We start from the raw sequence: 21,749 nt of genomic DNA, 5'->3' as shown, positions 1-21,749 counted from the left end.
GACTAACACACACACACGCACGCACACAACCTGCTTCTTGACTCCTCCCCCCAACTCCATTCCAGTCGTTAACAGCAGAAGGTAGAGACACTCTGACAACTCTATCTTGATTAAACATGCCCCATAGAAGGGCATCAGGAGTCTGAATAGAAGCTGAACTAGTTCCTGTTTCAGATCATGGGCTCTTGGAAATGAGTGGCACCCCTGGCATAAAGAAGTGTGAATATCTTTCACCCCATTCTTCCCACTCAACTATCCAGTGGTTGAATTTCCTCTATAACATTCCTAGGACAGAATGGTTACCCAGGCTTTGCTTGAACTCCCCCAGTGATGGGGAGCTTACCACCTTTCGAGGTAACATCGCTGGCAATTCTTGAGGCGGGAGGGTTCGTTCTTACCCTTGTCCTTCCTAATGCCGTCCCATCTGTTTCCTGCTTGGTCGCCACAGGTGACCGTATTTGAAGACAGCTAACAGCTCTGTTTCTTTATGAGGAAACAGTGTGGGGTTTAGCAGGAGGAAATAAATTCAGTCATTTCACAATTTAGGAAAGGTTTGCCCTGAGTTTCTGACCCACTACAGAGAGGCCATCCTTCTCTGTGGGCCCACACATGGGCCCAGGACAACAGTGAAATGGATCTCTGGGCCCTTTTGACTGTAGACACATAGCCTTGCTAGCTGGGACAGACTCAGCCCACTGTCTGGGTGCTGGTGGAGCTTTTCTGGGTCCCTAGGGCCTGGAGAGGAGGACTCCGTGTTCTGAAGAGAATGCTGTACTTGGAATCTGACCTCCAGGCTAGCAGGCCTGTTTCTTTCTACTTCCCAGTTGGGATCCTGTAAGCAAGTTGCTGAAACTCCCTGAGCTTTAGTTTTCTCATCTATGAAATGGAGAAATATCTATTGTCTTTTTATGAGGATCGGATGACATCACTTATGGGAAAATACCTTATAAACCAAAACACAGTCTACAAATGATTAACCAGTCTAAATGGTAAGTGAAGGAGCTTGTGGAGTTTGGAGCTTGGAATTTCTTTGTCCCAAGTCTTGCTGGTGGGTGAATGTCTGGAGCAGTGTTGGTTTTAGGAGGACTTTGGACTCGCCTTCAAGCCTTGTGTATGTTTCCTGGTACCCTGGGGCTCCCCAGTGCAGGGCTCAGACCCGTTCATCCTGCGTGACCCCTGGCCCACATAAGGCCTCTCTGTGAGGGGACTCTGGGTCCAAACTCACAAGATCAAGTTTGGGGTGGAGGTCAGGCAGGTGGAGCCAGACAGGGCCTCCTGTTCTCCTCCCCTCTCAGGTGCCCCAGGGCTGCCAGCCCAGATCTGCACCTGCACAGCCTCTGTTCATTGCGGCCCGCCAGCACTCCCTGCCCAGCCTTTAATTTAGACAGAGGTGAATTCTAATCCCCTAATTAGAATGGACGTTAATGAGAGGAGCAATGGAGGGATCGGGAGTCGGGGAACCCAGACTAATGACAGTAGAGGAGTTCTGAAGTGAGAGGATCTCTTTTAATCCCACCCCCTCATTGAACAGATGAGGCCCCGGGAGTGGGCAGAGGCCAGGCTAGCTGGTTCCCCTGGAGTCTCCTGTCTGAGCCAGGGCTCTCCCCTGCAGCCTGCTGCTTCTCGTGGGCTCTCTGTGCAGACTCCCGGCCTTCAAGCCTGTGGTCGTGGCTCTAGCCTGGCTCTCTGGACGGGCCGAGTCCCGTGACCGGGTGGGGATGGCCATGGCCCTTGCCCTCCTAGAATCACGGGAGCAGGAAGGGCAGGAGCCTCCACAAATAGCAGCGTGTTGCCACCTGCCCAACCCCAATCCGGTTCATCCTGACTTAGCAGAAGCACTCGTGAGATGTCCTCCCAGGCGGGGATGGGCCAGGCAGCCTGTGCTTCCTCATGCCACACGGTGCCCCGAGGGTGGCAGTGCTGCAAACAAAGGGCATCCTGCCAAAGGGCCTTGGAGCGGGCAGGTAGTGTGGCAGCCCCTGAGGAGGAAGGAGAGCAAGGTCTGGATTTTCTGGGGGTGGATGGTGTGAGCTGAGGTGGGGGGAAGGCAGCTTGTTTCAGGCAGGGCACATGCCCACCCTGAGGTGGCAGCGTGGATCCCAGAGTGGGGGTGGGGGGAGGCAGGCAGCCGCACAGGCCGGCAGGGGCCTCTGCCCAGGTGTGGGGAAGGTGCTGGGCTGTGCCCAGCAGCCTCATCTCTCTCCATCTCCATCTGCCCTGTCCTCTCTGCCTGGGCTCCCAGCTATAAAGCAGGAACAAGCCTCATCCCTTACCTGCCTGAGGGGACATTGAGCAGGAGTGAGATAATGTCTGCTGCAGCTCAGCCCTCCGCTGAACGAGGCAGTCTCTAGACGGAGTCTCTTTTTACTGCCTAGAGCTCAGCCAGCTCCCTCTGGGGGCCCCTTGCTGCTCCCTGGCCCCCTCTGCAGGATCCACAGGCCCAACCTTGGCTGGGCTGAGGGAGGATCCCGAGGGCCAACGCCCAGCTCTTGGGCCGGAGGCCTGGGCCTAGATTCATTCTTTCATAGCCCATTGTTCAGGGTTCAAGGAGCCGCCCGCCTGCCCTCCCCTGGCATTCTGGTTAAACCAGGAGTCTGGGCGGCCAGGCGTGGCCTGGGCCTAATGAGCAGGGTGTGCCCAGAGGAGTTGTTAGGAGCAGGGCAACAGCTGTGGGCAGGTCCCTACCCACCGGGTGGGCGGGTGGCTTGCACAACAGCCCCCTGTGCGCTGGCGTGCTGCACAGCATTCTTGCCGTGTGTTTATTTTTTTAAAAACAAATGCTCACCGTTGGTGGGAGTGGTGAAGATATTTCTAAATATTTCAAAGACGTCGTGTTAACATGTTTTAAACCCCGAAGTCTATTGTCTTAGGAAAGTTGGTGCGAGTCTGTAGGATTTCCACCAGTCACAAAGAAGGCAGAATGCCAAAGTCATAGCAGGTAACCCCTTCCCCATGATTTTCAAAAGGAGGAACCTTCCAGAGTCACTTGGGGATTACGGGCAGGTGGCCCCACCAGGGCCGTCCTCCATGCCTGGGCTGTGGAGGAGGAGCTCCCTGCTCTCAGGGCAAGCACAGGTGCATCCCAGCCACTGGTTTCCCCTCCTGGGCTTGTTGACAGGAGGGTGGAGTTCCAGGCCTGCTTGGTTTTCCCGCATGTGGCTGTTAACTAGGATCTCTGGCAGCTCGAGGAGTTTGGGACCAAATCAATCCGCCAAGTAATGACCAGGTGAACTCAAGGCACTGTCTGTGTGTCACTGTGTATCTGTGGCAGCCTTTGCTGTATTTGAGAGAAGCCGGTCTCCTGCCTTGCAGCAGAGCGTAGTTTGGTTGGTAGTTGGGGTTGGGTCATCCTGTTGTTGAAGTACCTCTTTGTGCCCCTGGAGCCTTGCATTCTGGGTCCTGCTATTAGTTGGGAGGTTTCCAGCTTAGAAACATTGTGGTCATCAGAGGCCTTAATGGGAAAGCTGTGGAGAGGACAGGGGCAGGTGGGCCTGAGAAGAAAAGAGGTTGGAAGGATGTGTTCTCACATTCCAGATGGATGCTGCATAGGTCTAACAGCACAGAGGGAGAATCTGCAAACACCAGACTTCAGAGTTGGGTGGGACCCAGCATGGAGGGTGTTCCTCTACTGTCTCTGTCCAATATCATAATCGCCCAGGCCACAGTGAGAGCATGGGCTAAAATTCATGCAGTCATTTTCTTCATGAGATAGCTTTGCAGTTCACTGTGGTTTACTCGTGCGATACGGAAAGGTCAAGCCATTCTTGAAAGATCTCTTGTCAACACAAATCCCTTCTAGCTCGAGTTCAGATCTCTCATCTGAGCCCCTAATGCTGTGGACCTGCCCCCCCAGCCATCACTCATCCAGCCTTCACAGGGCAGCAGGTGGCCACCATCTCCTCTGCTGAAAACGCTCTTGGAATGAAATGTACACCTCTTCAGTGCCCCCAACCCCTCCCTCCCTCACCGCTCCCATCCACGCCACTTGCTGTGCTCCAAACAAAACGGCCTCCTGCAGGCTCTTGGGCATGCTATGCTAAGCCTTCCCTTCCGTCTGCCTCCGCGATACACTGTCATTGCTATTCTTATCCCTATTTCTCCTATTTGTTTCAGAAAAATTAAAATCCTACCTTCCCTCTTCTGGAAAGCATTCTTGCACCATGCCCTTCAAGTCTGACTCAGTGGAGGGGGCTGCTGGAAGGAGCTGGAAGTTATATTGTTAGGGAGGGGACAGCCATGAGTTGGGAGGTCAGAATAGAAAATCTAAAAGTATTTTCAGTCTTGCAAGTAAGACAACTACCTATTGTGATGAAAAGGGTGACGTCACTTAGTGTGAGACCTTGGGCAAGTTCACCCCACTTTCTGAGCCTCAAATTCCCCATCTCCAAATTGGGAACCATGAATCCCACCTCTCAGGGGCTTGTGAGGACCCACTGATGTGACCCTCATGAAAGTTTGGACCTGGACCTGACACGTGGGAGATACATCACGAGCATCAGCCCTCCTTCCCCATCCCACAGGACAGGAGCATCTGTCAGCGCCCCAGTGCTGACTCTCCAGGGCACTCTTCGGACTGAGGAGGAGGCAGAGGGCCTCATCAGCAGGGGCAGGGGGACCAGGAGGACTGGGTGCTAACAAATTGCCCAGCACCAGTGGCCGTCATGTTTGTTTCTTAATTAGGCCGAGTTAATGAATGTTGTGGCTAGTGATTCACTGCTTTGGAGGATATATCCCCTTCTGTTTGCCTTCCTCCTACCTGGGCCTGACAGCTGCCACCCCCATGCCACCACCCTCCACACTCCTCTGCCACACAGCAGGCCTTGGAGTCAGCCCACCTGCGGGAGGCGGTGGCCATCCTCAGTCTTGGGCCCCCAGCCCTGCTCCATCGGGGTTCCTGGACTGGCAGAGCCGGAGGAGACATTGGAGAGCCCCCGTCAGTGCCGAGGAACTCAGCGTAGAACACCCTGAGCTAGGCCCTCCCCTGAGCCCCGCTTTACTTTCACAGGTGGCAGGGCTGGCAACGGCCGCACGGGTGTTAGCAACAGAGTCCAGGCCAGCGGGCTGAGGCCCTGGGCAGGTGTCGGGAGCCGGACTCATGATGCTTCCCTCTGCCCCCTACAGACAACATACGCCTGAAGCAGGACTGAGCCCTGGGCGCAGTGGGCAGGGCCTCTCCTTCTCGTCCATACAAACCTCTAGGGGACTTGCCATGCTTGTGTGGGGCCAAGTTCTCAGAAAATGGGCTCATGGGTGAGGTCTCCTGAAACTTCTAGCTTCTACTGGGAGACCAGGGAGGGCAGAGACTTTAAAGTTTAAAAGGGTCCACATGTTCCTCAGTCTGAGAACCAGGCAGTCCTACGGAGAGGCCAGGGCTCAGCACTCACTCACCTCTTCAACGCCACCTTCCATACCCACTGTTTAATAAGTCACCACCTTGGGCCTGAGCTGGGGGTGCTGTAGAGTGGAGCAGGGGCAAGCTGAGGGGGACAGAGGTCTAGTGGCAATTCTGGTGGAGAGTAAGCTCAACCTCTGGACAATCTAAACACATTTCCTCCATGTGCCTTCCTCCAATGCCACTTTTTATTTTCTGAATTGTCTGCAAGGAGAGTGAGATGTTGGGCACTGCAGCCAGAAAGACCTTGTCCTCTGCCTGGGACAGAGGGAAGGATGGGCCAGAACCAACATCCTTGTCAGGGAGACTCAGGGCAAGTGGGACCGAACAGCTTCAGGGTTCAGCGTCCCCACCGGCTGGCCCCTCCACCGAGCAGGTTCGCAGGAAGACAGCATGACGCAGGAGGAACACAGTCACCTTGAAAGGCACCTGTTGACTCCCTAAGGTGCCTGGGCTCAGGGTGTGGGGGGGGGGGAAGGGGGAGAGGAAAAAGTGAAAAAGATCCAATATGGAAACACAAGAAACCAGGTTCTTTGGGAAGAAATTCATCAGGAAGTAGTTCTGGAACGTCTTTCTCCCAGTAAGCAGCACAAGCCATGCAGGCATTTGGAGGGGAGAACTTCCGCCCTCCAAACCCATGATGGTGCCATATGGAAAGTGATGATGCCACTGGAAGATACCAACTGCCACCGGACAGGACACCGTGCTGTCTTGAGAGCAAGAGCACCAGCCTGTTTTTTATTTTATTTATTTTATTTTACTCTGGTTAACTATACATAAGATTTATCTTGCTTCTTTTATTTTAATGAACTAGATAAATATTGTATTAAGAAATCAAGTTGTTGGCTGGGTGCAGTGACTCACACCTGTAATCCCAACACTTTGGGAGGCGGAGGCAGGCAGATCACCTGAGGTCGGGAGTTCGAGACCAGCCTGGCCAACATGGTGAAACCCTGTCTCTACTAAAAGTACAAAAATTAGCTGGGTGTAGTGGTGCACACTTGTAATCCCAGCTACTCGGGAGGCTGAGGCAGGAGAATTGCTTGAACCCAGGAGGCGGAGGTTGCAGTGAGCCGAGATCATACCACTGCACTCTAGCCTGGGCGACAGAGGGAAACTCCATCTCAAAAAAAAAAAAAAAGAAATCAAGTTGTTTGTGTTTAAATACTCATGAGTAAGGTTTGTTAGGTTTTACGTGCTAGCATTTTTTAACATTTTTTATTTTTAAAATGTAATAAAATGCACATAACATAAAATGTACCATCTCTTCCATCTTAAGAGTACAGTTCAGTCACATTAAGTATGTTCACATTGTATGCAACCAATCGCTTTTTCATCTTAGGAAACTGAAACTCTGTACCCACTAAGCAAAAACTCCCCATTTTCCCCTCTCTTCTGCCCCAGCAACTGTTTTTGTGTTTTTGTGTTTTTTTTTTTTTTTTTGAGGTGTACTCTAGAGACAGTGAGATGCATCGATCTTAAGTGTAAAACTCACTGAGTTTTGACAGATGCGTACACCCATGTAACCACAATTCCAATTAAGATACAGCATATTTGCTTCACTCCACTAGGTTGCCTTTTTACCTTCTTCTGTCAGTCTCCAACCCCACCCCGAGGCAACCAACGTTCTGATTTCTATCATCACAGATCATTTTTGGAATCATCTCCTATGCACTCTTTTGTGTTGGCTTCTTTCTTCCACGCAATGTTGAGATTTATCTATGTTGCATTGATTGTTTGTTCATGTTTATTGTTCAGTAGTGTTCCATTGCATGAAGAAACCACAATGTATTTATCTATTTATCTACCTGTTCAGGATCATTTGGGTAACTACCAATTTTTGCTACTAAAGGAATAAAACTGCTATGGACATTTTTGGACAAGTTGTTTTTTGGTGGAAATCTGTTTTTATTTCTCTTGGGGCAATACTTGGTTGTGGAATTGGTGAATCATAGGGTTGGTGTATGTTTAACTTTCTAAGAATCTGCCAAACCGTTTTCCAAAATGGTTGTACCATTTTGTGCCCTCACCAGTGTGTGTTACAGTTGCTTCACGTCCTCACCAGCATTTGGTATTGTTGGTCATTTTCAGCTTAGCCATTCGAGTGGGTGTGAAATGTTATTGCTGTGGTTTTAATTTGCATCTCCTGATTAAGCACAATGAGGTTGAGCAATTTTCATTTGTTTACTGGCCCTTTGTAATGTTCTTTTGTGACATGTCTGTTCATGTCCTTTGCTCCCTTTTATTTATTAGGCTTCAAAAATCATTTTATTCTTGATTTGTGAGAATATATTCTAGATACCAGAACTTTGTCAGATATATGTTTTGTGTGAATATTTTTTTCACAGACTGACTTGCCTATTTTCTTAACAACGTCTTTCCAAGAAAAAGAAAACAAAAATGGCCAGGTGTGGTGGCTCACACCTGTAATCCCAACACTTTGGGAGGCTGAGGTGGGAAGATGGCTTGAGGCCAGGAGTTAGTTCCAGGCCAGCCTGAGAAACACAGGGAGACCCTATCTCTACAAAAAAAAGTCAGATAAAAACCAACAAAAGAGTTTAAAACAACAAAAAATTGATGACGTCCAATCTACAAATTATTTTATTTTTTAATGGTTTGTGATTGTTTTTCTTTGTGTGTGACCTGTTTAAGAAAGCTTTGCCTTCCAAAAAGTCATGAAAATTCTCTCCTCTGTTCTTTTTTAGAAGCTTTATAGTTTTTTATTTTTTGTTCAGGTCTAGAATCCATCTCATTTTTTTTTTTTTTTTTTTTTTTTTTTTAGACAGGGTCTGGCTCTGTTACCCAGGCTGGAGTGCAGTGGTGCATTCTGGGCTCACTGCAATCTCTGCCTCACTGCAATCTCTACCTCCTGGGCTCAAGCCATCCTCCCACCTCAGCCTCCCAAGTAGCTAGGACTACAGGTGCATGCCACCAGGCCCAGCTAATTTTTTGTATTTTTTGTAGAGACAGGGTCTCACCGTGTTGGCCAGGCTGGTCTGAAACTCCTGATCTCAAGCGGTCCACCTGCCTTGGCCTCCCTAAATGCTGGGATTACAGGCGTGAGCCACTGTGCCTGGTACAAAATAATTTTTGAGTATGATGTGAGGTAAGGGTCAATGCTCATTTTTTAATATCCAGATGTTCTAGCATCATTTAAAATTAAAAAGGCTTTCCTTTCCCCCATTGAATCACGTTGGTGCCTTTGCTGGGAGTCAGTTGAGCACATACACACGGTCTCACTCCTAGGCTTTCTATTCTGTTTCCTTGATCTCCTTGTCTATTCTGACACCAATACCGTATTGTCATGATTACAATAGCTTTACAGCAAGTTCTAACTCAGGTAGTGAAGAATGCTCCATGGGGTACTGCATATACCTACTGTGTTCTTGTTGTTTTGTTTTGTTGAGACAGGGTCCCACTCTGTTGTCCAGGCTGGAGTGCAGTGGGGTGATCATAGCTCACTGCAGCCTTGACCTCCAAGGCTCAAACGATCCTCCTGCCTCAGCCCCCCAAATAGTTAGAACTACAGATGCACACCACCGTAGCTGGCTAATTTTTGTATTTTTTGTAGATATGGGGTTTCGCCATGTTGCCAGGCTGGTCTTGAACTTCCAGGCTCTAGCAATCTACCAGCTTTGGCCTCCCAAAGTGCTGGGATTACAGGCATGAGCCACTGTGCCCAGCCTGTGCAGCATATTTTTGAAATATCAGCCCATTCCTCCCGGTATTTATTCTTTGCCCTTTTCACCACCGGTTCTGTGCTGATTACCAAGGGGGAAGTGGATATAACAGGATACAAGGCAGAAAAAAGGGGTGCCTTTCTGGCTTTGGTTTCGAAGCCCAAGTCCTAAGAGGAACAGAGTCACAAAGTTTGGAGAAAACAGATGACAGAGAGCAGCTTCCACTCCTGCTTCCAGCCAACCACGCTTCTAAGACTAGCAAAAAATCCCCTAGGTGGGGAGGAGAGAGAAGAACAGGAGGGAATTAGAGAGCAGCTATGCACCCCTATATCTTGGGTTAGGGTCTCAGGAGCCAGCCAGATCTCACAGAGGGACAGACAAGGCTTGTAGAACCTCCCCTGGCTCTGATCAGTGTGGGAGCAGCAGCACGAATTCTAGACCCTTAGCATGACCCGGAGAGAGGTGCACCCTGAAGGATCTGTAAGATCAGAACAGCAGCCATCCCAGCAGAGGCCTGCATGAGGAAAGTCTCCCCAATTCCTTAGCTCTCGGTGAACCTCCTAGAAAATCACTCCCAACACTGAGAAGAGTGAGCAGGAAACCCTGCATTGACTGGGTAATTTTCTGCCATTGTGGTGGTGAGGTATCTCAGCTGAGTTATAGGAAGGGAAAGAAGGTAATATTTTTTGAACACCTGAGTTAGTTACTTAGGTTTATTTCAGCTTTATATGGAACTTCTAAAATCCTACATTTTAAGGACTAAACCTAATGTTAATACAGAGTGGTGATGAGGAGGGAACCACCCATTCCGCTGGGAGAGGAGCTGGTGGGGAGGAATTAGGAGAGTCTGGGTCAGTAGGCTTCCCTGCCTCACTTATTCTCAGCTCTGTGTTTGGGATATCACAGTGCCATCAAGCAACTCAGCTTCATAATGGGTTCCTCTGAGTTCTATTCCTCTGTCCTGCAATGCTTTAATCAAGTCCTGCCTCTTAATGCGTCACTTTCATCTTGAGCAACTCAATGGACATTCGGTGGGTCCCAGGCAACAGTCCTCAAGATCTGCATGGAGCAAAGTTTGAGGGTGAGCCCCATCTCTCACACGGCAGTGACTATTTGGGAAGCTAAAGCTCCAAGCGAGGACACTGTCTTGTGCCGGGTGCAGAGGACATTGAGGTGGGGCTGCCTCATGCTTCACAGTCCTGGCATTATTTTCCATGCCATCTGTGTTCTGACTAAACACACTTTAGGTACGGGGAAACTGATGCTTCAGCCCTATTTATTGCATGCCAGGAAAGTCTAGTTTGCATGTTGTTTTGCTTATGTTAGCATGTTCGCCTTGCACCATAACTCCAAGAATGTAAAAAAGACACTTCAAAATGCATTGAATAAATACATTCCTTTGCTGTGATCCCATGTCCACCAAATGTTCTGAAATGAGACACATGGAAAATGGAAAACAGACCAAAAATATTTGCTTGACTGACACTGTGGATTAGGGTGTCCACAAGAGTATAAACACACACACCCACTACACACACGCACCCTGCAGGGTGGGCCCCAGGATTAGGGCCCTTCCACAGCAACCAAGGCTGGCTGCCAATTTCAGAACTACCCCTGGGCCTCGCTCTGCTGGAGTGGGTCCAGGAGTGCCTGGGTCTGAGGAATGCACTCACGGAGCTCAGAAGGAGCCCCTGCACCCTTTACCTGGGCAGCCCAGAAAGGTGTTGGGGTTGTCACTCCACACTGAGAGGGCCATCACCACTCAGGGGCTTGGAAGAAGGGGGAGTGGGTCAGGACTTTTAATTCGTTGCTAAATGAAGCCTAACTCCCCTCTGGGGTCCTGTGACCTGGACTCCTGGTGCAGGTCCGCGGTGGCCTTGCTCAAGGGAGCACTGAACTCATTCACCCTCCCAGCAGTCAAACCATGACGCGCAAGAGCCTCTTACTCATCCCGAAGTCATCAGTCATGTTTCCAAGAGTGTGAGTAATTCAGGGAGGGAGGAAGAGAGGGCTCCAGCTGGGGGTGGGATGATGCTGAAGAGGTGATGTGGCCCAGAAGGAGCCCCAATTCCTCTTACTCCAAAGCTGGAAATGCTATTCTTTTTGAGAAGAGATGCCTCCTTAATCTGCTCCCAAATGGTGTGTGTGTGTGTGTGTGTGTGTGTGTGTGTAGAATGCTGGCAGCTTAAAGAAACTGGAAACCAAAGCAACAAGGACTTCTCCCTTCATTCCTAGGAGCTGAGAAGGTGTGCTGGCTCAGAGGACGGAGGCCAAATGGGCACTTTTTTTACTTATTAATAAAATATGCATTCAGGCAGGGCACAGTAGCTCAAGCCTGTAATCCCAGCACTTAGGGAGGCCGAAGCGGAAGGATCGCTTGAGCCCAGGAGTTTGAGACTAGTCTGGGCAACATAGTGAGACCCTAGCCCTAAAAAAATTTGAAAAATTAGCTGGGGGTGGTGGCACACAACTGTGGTCCCAGCTACTCAGGAGGCTGAGGTGGGAGGATTGCTTGAGCCCAGCTGGTCAAGGTTGCAGTGAGCCATGATCGTGCCACTGCACTCCAGCCTGGGTGACACAGTGAGACTCTGTCTCAAATACAATGCAATACAATAAAGTATGTACTCATATTTGTTCAGCACTTTATTCCATTTTGAGCCTTTGAGGGGAACAGGTTAGGGATTGTTATCTCCATTTTATAGTCAAGGAACTGAAGCTCAGGGCAGTCATGTAAGCTGCTAGTGTCCTATCACAGGCAACTATTGGAGCTGGGATTTGAACCCAGGTCCCTTAATGACTAGTCCAGCCCCTACACCCCTGGACTGTGAGGGCTTCCTCTAAACAGAGGGCTCTATCAGCCTTTGGACTTATTTTCTATCCAAGATCATCTTTCAGCAAGTGGGCTCAGCCTGGACCCAACTGTTGTCCGTGCCTTCCTAGACCACACTCTCACAGAGGTCCTGGCCGTGGGTACTCCTGGGGGATGCTCAGTTCCAGGTCACCTTCCCCTCCTCCTAGCCTGGGACTTGACCCAGGAGAGCTGGCTGCCTTCAGATGAGAACCTTTTCCAAGGCAGTCACAGGGGAGAGAGCAAGGGGAACCCCAGTAGGATGGAGAGTCAGTGGGTGGGTCTGCCCAGACGGTGGGAGTTGACCAAGCATCAGCTCCCAAGAGGCCCAAGCCTAAGGAGTTAAGTACTAGCGGTCAGGCATTTTGGCTATGGATTGGCCAAGGGACCTGACCTCTAACCCTGTGTCTCCCTTTCTTGTGTTTCCCAGCCCACTTCTTCCCCTAGAGCCATGAGAAGGCATCCTTGGTTCACTGGAGGAGCAAACCCTGCAGGAAACACACCTGGGAAAATAACTCCCATTTCATGGCAGAAATGATTATTCTCAGTATACCGATGAGGAAACTGAGGCTTCGGAGGTTACATAACTCAGGCTATACCACGCAGCTAGTGAAGGGGGCAGAACAAGAATTCAGATCTGATGGCGTGGTGGCCGTTTCACCAAATCATCCTGCCTTAGAAAACCTGCAACAGCCCAGAACAGGCACCTCGACCACCTCACTGCAGATGCTAACCTCAGATGGTAACCAAAGAGAAAGACCTGGCATGGGCAAATGACTTCTCGAGATCAGAGGCTGCAATGAGCTGTATTGTGCGCCCCACTCCTCCAAATGTATATGTTGAAGTCCTAATGTAACTGGTGTCCTTACAAGAAGTGATTAGAACCAAACAGACACAGGGGGAAGACCATGGGCAGACACAGCAAGATGGCAGCCATCTCCAAGCCAAAGAGAGAGGACTTAAAAGAAAGGACCCTGCTGGCACCTCTCAGTCTTCCAGCCTCCAGAATTGTGAAAGTATAAATTTCTGTTGTTGAAGCCACCTGGTGTATGGTATTCTCTTCTGACAGCCTCAGCAAACTCATTCAGAGCCCCTCAAAAAAATCACCTCTGTCCCCAGTTCCTGCACACAGTAGGCACCACATCCACATTTGTTAACTGGCCGAAGGAAGTAGAACGCTGGGCTCTCCAATAGGCAGAGAAGATTCAAATTTTGATTTTTGCAACCAGCCTCCTTCCTCTTGTTGAAACTTCCTGTTTCTGAGGAATAGAGATTTTACAGATCCCAGAGGGCATCCAGTAAACCCAGCAGCTATTACCAAATAATTCTGGTTTTGATGATCTCAGTGAGTATGAATCAGAAGCAAGCAGACTTGCGTTTCTTTTGAAACATACCCAAGGTTAAACGTTAGAGGAAGAAGCAAAAATACATTGGAAAATGTATTGCTAGCAAGGAACAATTCGTGTTGTTGGTGCCCAAGGCCTGATGAGATAGGCTTTCCTTCCTTCTGCGTGGAGCAGAACCTGGTGAAGGCTTGAGTGACCAACGTTGTTACTGCTCGGGCCAAAGCAACCTCTTCGTGTCCAAGTGCCCATCCTCACAGTTCTCACCTGGATCTCTTATTTGAAAAAGGGAATTCCAGGGTTGAGGGTGCCTCCTGGAGCCCTCATCATCCAGGTGACTGCTGTGGCCTGGAGGAGGTCCTGGCCCTTGTAGAAGGGCACCCTGGTGGAATAGGAAGGTTTGGGATAGGAAGAGAGTATGGGGTCCACACAGCTACAAGCCAGGGTCCTGCAATGGGACCACACGGGGCATGGGTGAGAGGGTTGAGGCTGGGGTGGTGTCAGGTCACCATGAAGCCGGGCTGGTTTTAGGGGCATTGCCTGGAACAGGCAGCATTCAGGCAGGGGCTGTAAAACACTTTGGAAAGTGGAGTTGGAGCAGGAGCTCCTAGGGAGGCCTTGTGGTGTAAGGGAGGGCTTGGAAGTAAGTGGGAAGAGCCCAGACAGCCCTGGCTTCTGATTCTGGCTCTGCCACCTGCTGGCCGAGGGGCCTGGCATGCTCTGTCCTCTAGAGAACCTCAATCTCTCCATCGTCAGGGGACATCGGGCCACTTTCGAGGATCCTTGGGGTCTGGGGAAAAGGAGTGGCATGGGATGATGTGTGAAAAAACCTCCAGCCCAGGCAGGACCCTGGTAAGGGCTGGAGCCAGGCACGGGTCTGTTAGGGTGGGACTTGGCCATCGCACACTTAGGGGCTCCTCTCCCAAGAAGGGGGAATGTGGCCAGGAGCCCCAGGGTTGGTGCCTTCAGGATCCTCAGGGCCTACAGGGCAGTAGCTCAGATTCTTTAGGAAGTGGCTGCCCCTCCCTCTTCAAACCCATTTCTCTCCCTTCACTGTCTCAGGAACTTCTTGCACTTCCCCAAACCTCCCCAAGCCCCCATCTCCATGCCTTCCTGCACGATGCTCTTCCCGCGGCCTGAAACTCCCTTCCCCTCCCATGTCTGGCTTCTGCCTACTCCTCCCACACGGTTATCTCAGATATCTCTCCCCACCCCGCGTCTTCTCCCAGGGAGTCTTTCCTGACCACTCCCTCTGCATGGAGCCTGGCTGTCTGTGTCTGTCCATTTGTCCATCCGTCTGTCAGCCATGCCCCTGGCCTCCTGCCAAGCCCCGCTCTCCCGGTGCCCACCCACACCTTGCAGTGGAACTCTATTTCCCCTCTGCACCACGAGCTCCCGGGCCCTGGCCCTGATCTTCCCTCTCAGGGGCCTAGTCCAGGGTCTGAAACATAATAACAGCTCAATAAATGAGTGTCAAAACAATGACTGGCTTACTCAGTGAATGAGTTCTGAATACAGGGCCCACTTCTACAAATGAGTCACGAGTCTGAGCCACCGTGCCCTGCCCCCACCCACTGACCCCAGTGAAACCCTCCCCGTGATGACGTCATCATTACCTTGAATTCTCAGAATCACCAGTGCCTTCTATCTTCTCCTTTTACTCTACCTGCTTCTCATCCCCCTCCTCCTCCTCTCCCCCTCCTCTGGGGGCAGCACATCTAAATAAGGTAGTGTTCCTTCCACGCTGTGAATTATCAGGATTTTCATCTAGTGACTTGGGAAATTGTGAGACAGAATCAGGAAGTCGATCCCCAAGTGCTGGACAAGGAGATGCGATGCCAGTCGGCCCCTGGTGCTTTGGAGTTAACTGAGTAGGAGACTGGGAGGACCTAGGGAGGGAAGGAGGAGGCTTGAGCCGAGGAGAATGGGTATGGGGTGTGGGAAACTGGCGGGGTTGGGCTCCTTACAGACTGCACAGGCCAAGGCATCCCTGGTCTGGCATGAAGGGAGAGGCCACTGCCCTGTCCCATACACTTGGCTGCCTAAGGTCCTTTGCGGGGGGCAACCATCCTCCCCACATCCAACTCAGATGATCAGGAAGGAGCCCACCCGGGGAACATCCCTGCCTCTCATCTCATCTCTCCTGTGACTCCTCCTGCCTTTTCCCCTAAATGTCATGGAGGTGTTTCTGGCACAAGTAGTGAGGAGCTGGCCAACCAGAGCATGCCCCAGGATCACTGCCATTTTCATGTCATACCCTTTTCCATGAAGAAATAAATTAGTATCCTGCTTCTGGAAAATTGATGCTTGTGACATCATGAAGGGAACGGATGGGATATTTGAGATTCTTGAAAAAGGATCAGAAATATCTCAATAAAAGGCAACTTCTGAGGCCAGAGGAAACATAATGAATAAAAGGACTGCTGCTTCCTGTATCAGGTGGGAAAAGCACGACATGGGTTAACCCAAAAAAGGTGTTTTGTAAACAAGTAAAAGTAAATAAACCCAAGAAGGGCAGGTAAGTCAAAGGTTGTTTTTTGACAGGTTTGTCGAGGGATACAGGGGTCCCGTGGCAGCATGCCCATCCCCGCCTTCTCACACTGCCTTGCAATCGCCTCCTTGTCTCTGGAGCCCTAGAGGGCAGGGCCATGTATGTTATCTCTCTCTCAATCCCCTGGGCCTAGCCTGGGATCTGACACATAGTGGGTGCTCAGTAGGCAGATTGACCATATAATTTATCATCCAAACTGGGACACTTCAAGGTGAAAGGAGGCTATTAATAATTACATCTGGACAACAGTTGTAATCTGGGACTGTCTGGACAAAGAGGTGTCTGTTGAATAAGTGAATGAATGAATAAACAAATGAATGAATGATTCTTTAACAGGCTGAGGCTGCTGGCACCGAGGCGTTCATGGCTTCCTACATCCGTTGATGCCACTGTCTAATAGAAAATTCACCCGTGTGTACCATGTATACCACGCTGGAATTGAAAGTCCACCTCCATTCTTAGCTTGCAGACTGGGACTCCACTGCAGAGAGAAACTGGGCTGAGCCAGAAGGGCCCTGCAGGTGCTGCTCAGAGCATCTTCCTCCACGAGAACTGCTGGCTTGGGCACCAGGAACTCTCGGCTCTGCGCTTTCTGTTCTTTGTAGCATTTAATCCTCACACCAGCTTGTGAAGTAGATGTTCTTATTACCTTTTACAGGTGAATCAACCCAGGCTTAGAGAAGTGAAGTATTGTGCCCAAGGCACTAATATCAGAGCTACAACCTATACCCAAGTCTGTGGGACACCAAAGTACATGCCTCTAAGACGTCACCATCTTGCCTCTTGTGTGGCCTTCTCTCAAGAAGAGGACTTAGAGGCTTGGGGCGTCCAGTTTCTGGAGGCAGGCAGGGCCTCCTGTGGCCTGATCCATTGGCTGGAGAGAAGTCAGCAGGGGCTGGGGTCATGGCATTGTCACAGTGGGAATGGAAAGTTTGCCTCCTGGAGGAGCCCCCTCCGCCCCGCGTCTGATTGCGGGCAGAGTCTTGGACGGGGCAGTGGCACATCCAGAACCTCTGGCCAGGCTAGGACCATGAGAAGTGGGCTTTTCATGGGTTACAAGCCCTGTGGCCATGGAGCAGGAGGGGCAGGGACCCTGGTCAGCCTGCTTCACAGGCCAGGATGCTGCCACCTGAGCCTTGTAACTGAGCCCTCGTGGCTCCTGAGGGTGGGTTAAGGAGGAAAAGGTGTACCGAACCGAAACTCCTAACCAAGGGCTCTGTCAGTCCTTCCACCTCCTGCTTCCAGCCCTCCCCATGCCTACCCCCTGGAGGGCCGTGGAGTTTCCCTGATGCACGGCCTGGTTGTTTTTTCAGAACGTGGTTCATTTGCAGTCCCAGCCCATCGGGAGAGCAGCCTGGGAGTCTGAGGGCTCCAGTCCACCGGACAGGCTTGCCGGGACCTGGTAAGGCTGAAGTGGTGCAGAGGGGAGAGGCCAGGCCCAGAACCTCTTTTTCCGTCTTGTGTTCCCAGGCCGGTCAGTCTCCTTCTGCTGGGCGATTGGGGGAGGTGAGAGGATGTGGGCTAGGGCTGGGTCTGGGCAAGGGTTCTGTGAGAGAGCAGGGTTAGGTACTCTCCCCCGCTCGCCCCCCCTCCCCCCCGCCCTGCCTCCCACCTCCACTCTCTGCAGATAGCCCTTGCCCCGAGGCTGCTGCCCAGTTGACATCCCTGAGCCTGGGCCACCAAGCACAGCTCCCTGGCGCCCTCTAGTGTCTGCCCCTCTCAGGTACAGGGTGCCTTGGGCCAATCTCTGAACCTAGAATTGACCTTCCAAACTGGGCCATTCCTAAGCATGAGGTGGACTCTGTTGACAATAATGCTGGACAGCAGACACAAAAAGGGACTGGGCCAGCTGTCTTTTCACCCCACTCAGGTCAGAAGTACCCCCTCCCCACTCCACTGTGGCCCCCAGAACCGTCTCTGGGAACTAGCCCGTTTGTAAATGAGATAATGCATGTGACATGCTTAGCAAGGGGCTGGGAGAGTAGGGGACCAGTGACTATGTGGTCAATAAACAGCTATTAGCTCCACTAGGTAGAAGCGATGGTCTGTTTGGTCCTGTGCTGGGGGCTCATTTCCAGGCGGGAGGACAGAGAAGCTCCGTCCAGCGCTGCTGAGGCAGGAACGAGGACTCCATGTTCAGAGTCTGGCATGGAGCAGGAGGGTGGTTGGGTGGCTCGGTGTGTGTTGGCTGCAAGAGCAAATGCAAAACGTCAGCCTGAGATTAATCAAGACATCCTTCTGCTTACCATTTCGGGTCTCGTTGGGGGAGTTTGGAAGGAAAACTGCCTTTCCAGCAAGAAGATGTTTTGACACGATGCCTTTTCCCCAGCATGCATTGAGTCTCCTTCTCCCCACCCGTCCCCTTAGCCACAGCTTTAGGGATGACCTCTGCCCTGCTGGGCGCCCTTGATGGCTAACACAGCAAGTGTGTGGTCCGCCACCTGTCCTGGCCTCACCCACCTTCACCCACCGTTTCCTCATGACTGTCCCCGTGGCTTCTAGGGGGAAGGCCCCAGACAGGTTTGCTAAACTACTGACTCCCCAGGGCTCCCTGACAGGGCCTGATGAAGAGTGGCCAGAGGTTGTGACCCCTAGACCAGGTGGATCCCAGCACAGGGACCTGAGCCCCACCCTCAGGGAGCTGGTGGCTACATGGGGAGCGGTCACCTGTACAGATAAATCTAGTGGAAAGCCCCCATGGCCAGAACCAGGGTGGAGGGTCTGGGACAGGCCCTGGAGTGTAGAAGAGGGAAGGCGCCTTCGGACCAGACAGCAGAGAGAAGAGCCTGCAGGATGAGCGTGAAGGATTGCTGTGGGCAGAGGTGGGCCAGGGCTCAGCTCGAGGGCTCCCAGCGAAAGGAGCCTGGGGTGGCCAGGGCACTGTGTGCGTGTGTGTGTGCGTGCGCGTGAGCGTGTGTACGTGCGTGTGCATAGGTATGGTTCAGGGAGACACAAGGGACTTTGGTAAAGTCAGGGGGATGTGGGGGCTAAGCAAACACCACTTTGAAGACTTCTCTTTGGCATGGGGTGACAAGCCAGGTCTGGTGCCTTGTTGAGGAAAGGGAGAAAACCCTGAGTTGGTTTTCGTGTTCCTCAAACCAGTTTGCCCACATCCTTGGCATCATCTGTGCCCTGTGAAGGGCCCGCTTGGAGCCATGCATGTCTGGGCCTGAGGATGGCGGTGCCTATGTGAGGCCCTGCGATCTCTTCAGGAGCTCCCCGAGAGGGGCCCCTGGCCACTGTTGGAGCTGAGAGGGGCCAGGCCCAGCTCGCCCGCCTCTCCTGCTTCTCACCCAGCCCCTGCTGCCGAGAGCTCTGGCAGCCTCCGTGTGCACAGCAGGCCTGGGCTCAGTCATGGGCAGCTCTTCTGTCTGCTCCACGGTGGCTCTCCTCAGGGCCTTGGCTCTCATGTGAGGCTTCCAGCTGCTGCTCACACTCAGAGCTTTGCACGGCCAGCAACACACAGACAGATACGAGCATTGGGTCTAGGGCGAGAAAATCCTGGGTTCAAGATCAGGCTCTGCCGTTTACCAGCTATGTGGCCTCAGGCAGGTTGAACTCTTTGAGCCTCAGTTATCTCATCTGTAAACTGGGGATAATAACACTTAATGGTACTTATCTCATGGGGTTGTCAAGAGGATCAGATGAGATGATGTGTGTGCAAACACCTTACAGAGGGCTCCACTAATGGAAGGCATTATTATTGCCGTTTCCATACCACATGACACTTACCCAAGAATGGAAGCTCATGTTCTGAGTGCCAGTAATGTGTCTGGCATTCCTCCCGTGCTCATTTCATAACTATTTGTTGAGCCTCCTTGGTGCCAGGCACTGTTCTAGACTCTTGGGCCATAAAACTCAATAAAACACAAGATCCCTGCCTCCTTACAGCCGACCTTCTAGGGGAGAGACTTTCACATACCCCAATCTACTTAGCACATATTCCAACCTCTCTCTGGCATCTGCAAACTCAAGTCTGCAAGGTTGAGCAACATCCTAAGCTGCTAGGAACTCTCTTCATAAGTACTTATCCAGATGGCTTGGTGATGCGGACAGGAGACAGGGAAATGCTGGGTAGAAGAGGGTGGTTCCCTGGCAAAGGCCCCACCCTCAAGCCTGAAGACCCACAGCCCTAAATGAGGACAGGCATTCCTGTTTTTGAGCGGAAAAATTTGCCTTTTGGCCTGCCACGCCCCCTATCCTGCACCCATATAAACCCTGAACCCCAGGCTTCAGAAATAGATGAGCAAGCCAGCAGACCAGCAGACGGACGGTGGAACGATGCAGTAGAGAAAGAGAGAAGAGGAGGAACATCTGAACGCGGAGAGGAGTTTGACTGGGGACAGTCAGAGAGGAGTCCGGCTGCTGGGCGCCTGACTCCAGGGGAAGATCACCTTCCTACTCCATAACCCCCTTCTGGCTCCTCATCCTTCCTGCTAAAAGCTACCTCCACCATTCAATAAAACTTCGCATTCATCCTTCAAGCCCATGTGTGACCCACTTTTTCCGGGATGCTGGACAAGAGCTTGTGATACAGAAAGCTGTCACACTGGCCCTCTGCCTTTGCAAAAAGGCAGAGGGTCCATTGAGCTGGTTAACACATGCTGTCTGCAGACAGCAAAGCTGAAAAAGCTTTGTAACACTGGGGTTGCAGGCACCCACCTTTAGACACTACAGTAGGGCCAGAGCCCAAAGGGCTCACCCTGGCCTCTGCACCTGCCCGTCTGCATGCTCCCCCTCCTGAGAGGGGTTTGAGCAGCAGGGGTGACCGAAAAGGCAAGCGACACATCCTGTGAGGGGGATCGGGAACCTCTCCTGTTTCACTGCAGAAGTCCTTTCGTGGGAAAACAAGGTCATTTTGAGACAACACTCAGAGCATCGTCGTAAAAAGGGAGCACAATCATTAAGAGTAGTTGCCCATTTTACAGATGAGGAAATTGGGGCCCAGAAAAGTTTAACCGCCTTGCCCTAGGTTATGCTGCTGCTCAGTAACAAAATAACTTAGTCAACAAATATTTGCTGAGCTCCTGTTTTGTGCCAGCCACTGCTTTGGGCACTAGGGCACGGTCAGTGCCTTAGTGGAGCTTGCATTCTCTAAAGGGGTGACTTAAAATAAATATGTAAACAGGTGAGCTCATTTCAGACATGATGAGTGCTAGGCAGAAAATCATACAAGATAATGGGAGGGACAGTGACTTAGGGATGGGGTAGTCGGGGAAGGCCTCCGGGGAGGTGACACTGAAGCCGAGGAACCAAGCAGAGGACACTTCCGGTGGAAGTTATCCTAAATGGTGACCCAGATAAGACACTCAAAGGATTCCCTACAGCTCACTTAAAAGGCAAAGGAGAAAATGTGGCTGTGAGTCCTCCTAGGGAGAGCAGGGGTTTCTGAGCTGTGGCCTGAGGAGCCAGGTGGCCCTCCTTGTAAAACAGAGCTCAGGGTATCTGGGGATCCTTTTGTTTTGTTTTCTAATAGACTTTATTTTTTAGGTTCATAGCAATTTGAAAACAAAGTATAGAGAGTCCCCATATACCCCTGCCCCTACATATGTAGTACATTCATTAAATCGAGAACCCACATGGATGCATCATCACCCAAAGTCTATATTTACATTGGGGTTCACTCTTGGTGTTGATGTCCTATGAGTTCTAACCAAAGTGTGATGACTTTATCCACTGTCATAGCATCTTAGAGTAGTTTCATGGCCCTAAAAATCCTCTGTGCTCCGCCTGTTCATCCCTCCCTCCCCCCAACCCCTGGCACCCACTGGTGTTTTTGCTGTCTCCATAGTCTTGCCTTTCCCAAAGTGTCATATAGTTGGAATCATACAGTATGTACCCTGTTCACACTGGCTTCTTCCACTTAGTAATATACATTTAAGTTTTCTCCATGTCTTTTCATGGCTTGGCAGCACATTTCTTTTTAGCGTTGAAT

The 21,749-nt window shown here is 51.2% G+C and overlaps 1 protein-coding gene and 1 long non-coding RNA gene across 2 annotated transcripts in view; both read left to right on the top strand.

Annotated features, from left to right (window-relative positions):
* The first annotated feature begins 14,943 nt into the window (after nucleotides 1-14,943).
* PLB1 (phospholipase B1) overlaps nucleotides 14,944-21,749 on the top strand; it is a 212,625-nt gene continuing 205,819 nt past the window's right edge. Inside the window, exon 1 of the mRNA XM_055253334.2 lies at nucleotides 14,944-14,990. The gene's annotated coding sequence lies outside the window, so the exon portion shown is untranslated. The remainder of the gene's footprint in view (nucleotides 14,991-21,749) is intronic.
* On the top strand, nucleotides 16,280-20,298 carry LOC129468153 (uncharacterized). Its single transcript, XR_008652544.1, has 3 exons — nucleotides 16,280-16,472; nucleotides 17,128-17,288; nucleotides 20,044-20,298. It is a non-coding gene; the product is annotated as an uncharacterized lncRNA (long non-coding RNA).

This window comes from Symphalangus syndactylus, chromosome 18 (genome assembly GCF_028878055.3).
Source record: "Symphalangus syndactylus isolate Jambi chromosome 18, NHGRI_mSymSyn1-v2.1_pri, whole genome shotgun sequence".
NCBI lineage: Eukaryota > Metazoa > Chordata > Mammalia > Primates > Hylobatidae > Symphalangus > Symphalangus syndactylus.
The sequence above is the reverse complement of the archived record's forward strand: the minus strand, read 5'-3'. Positions and strand labels throughout refer to the sequence as shown.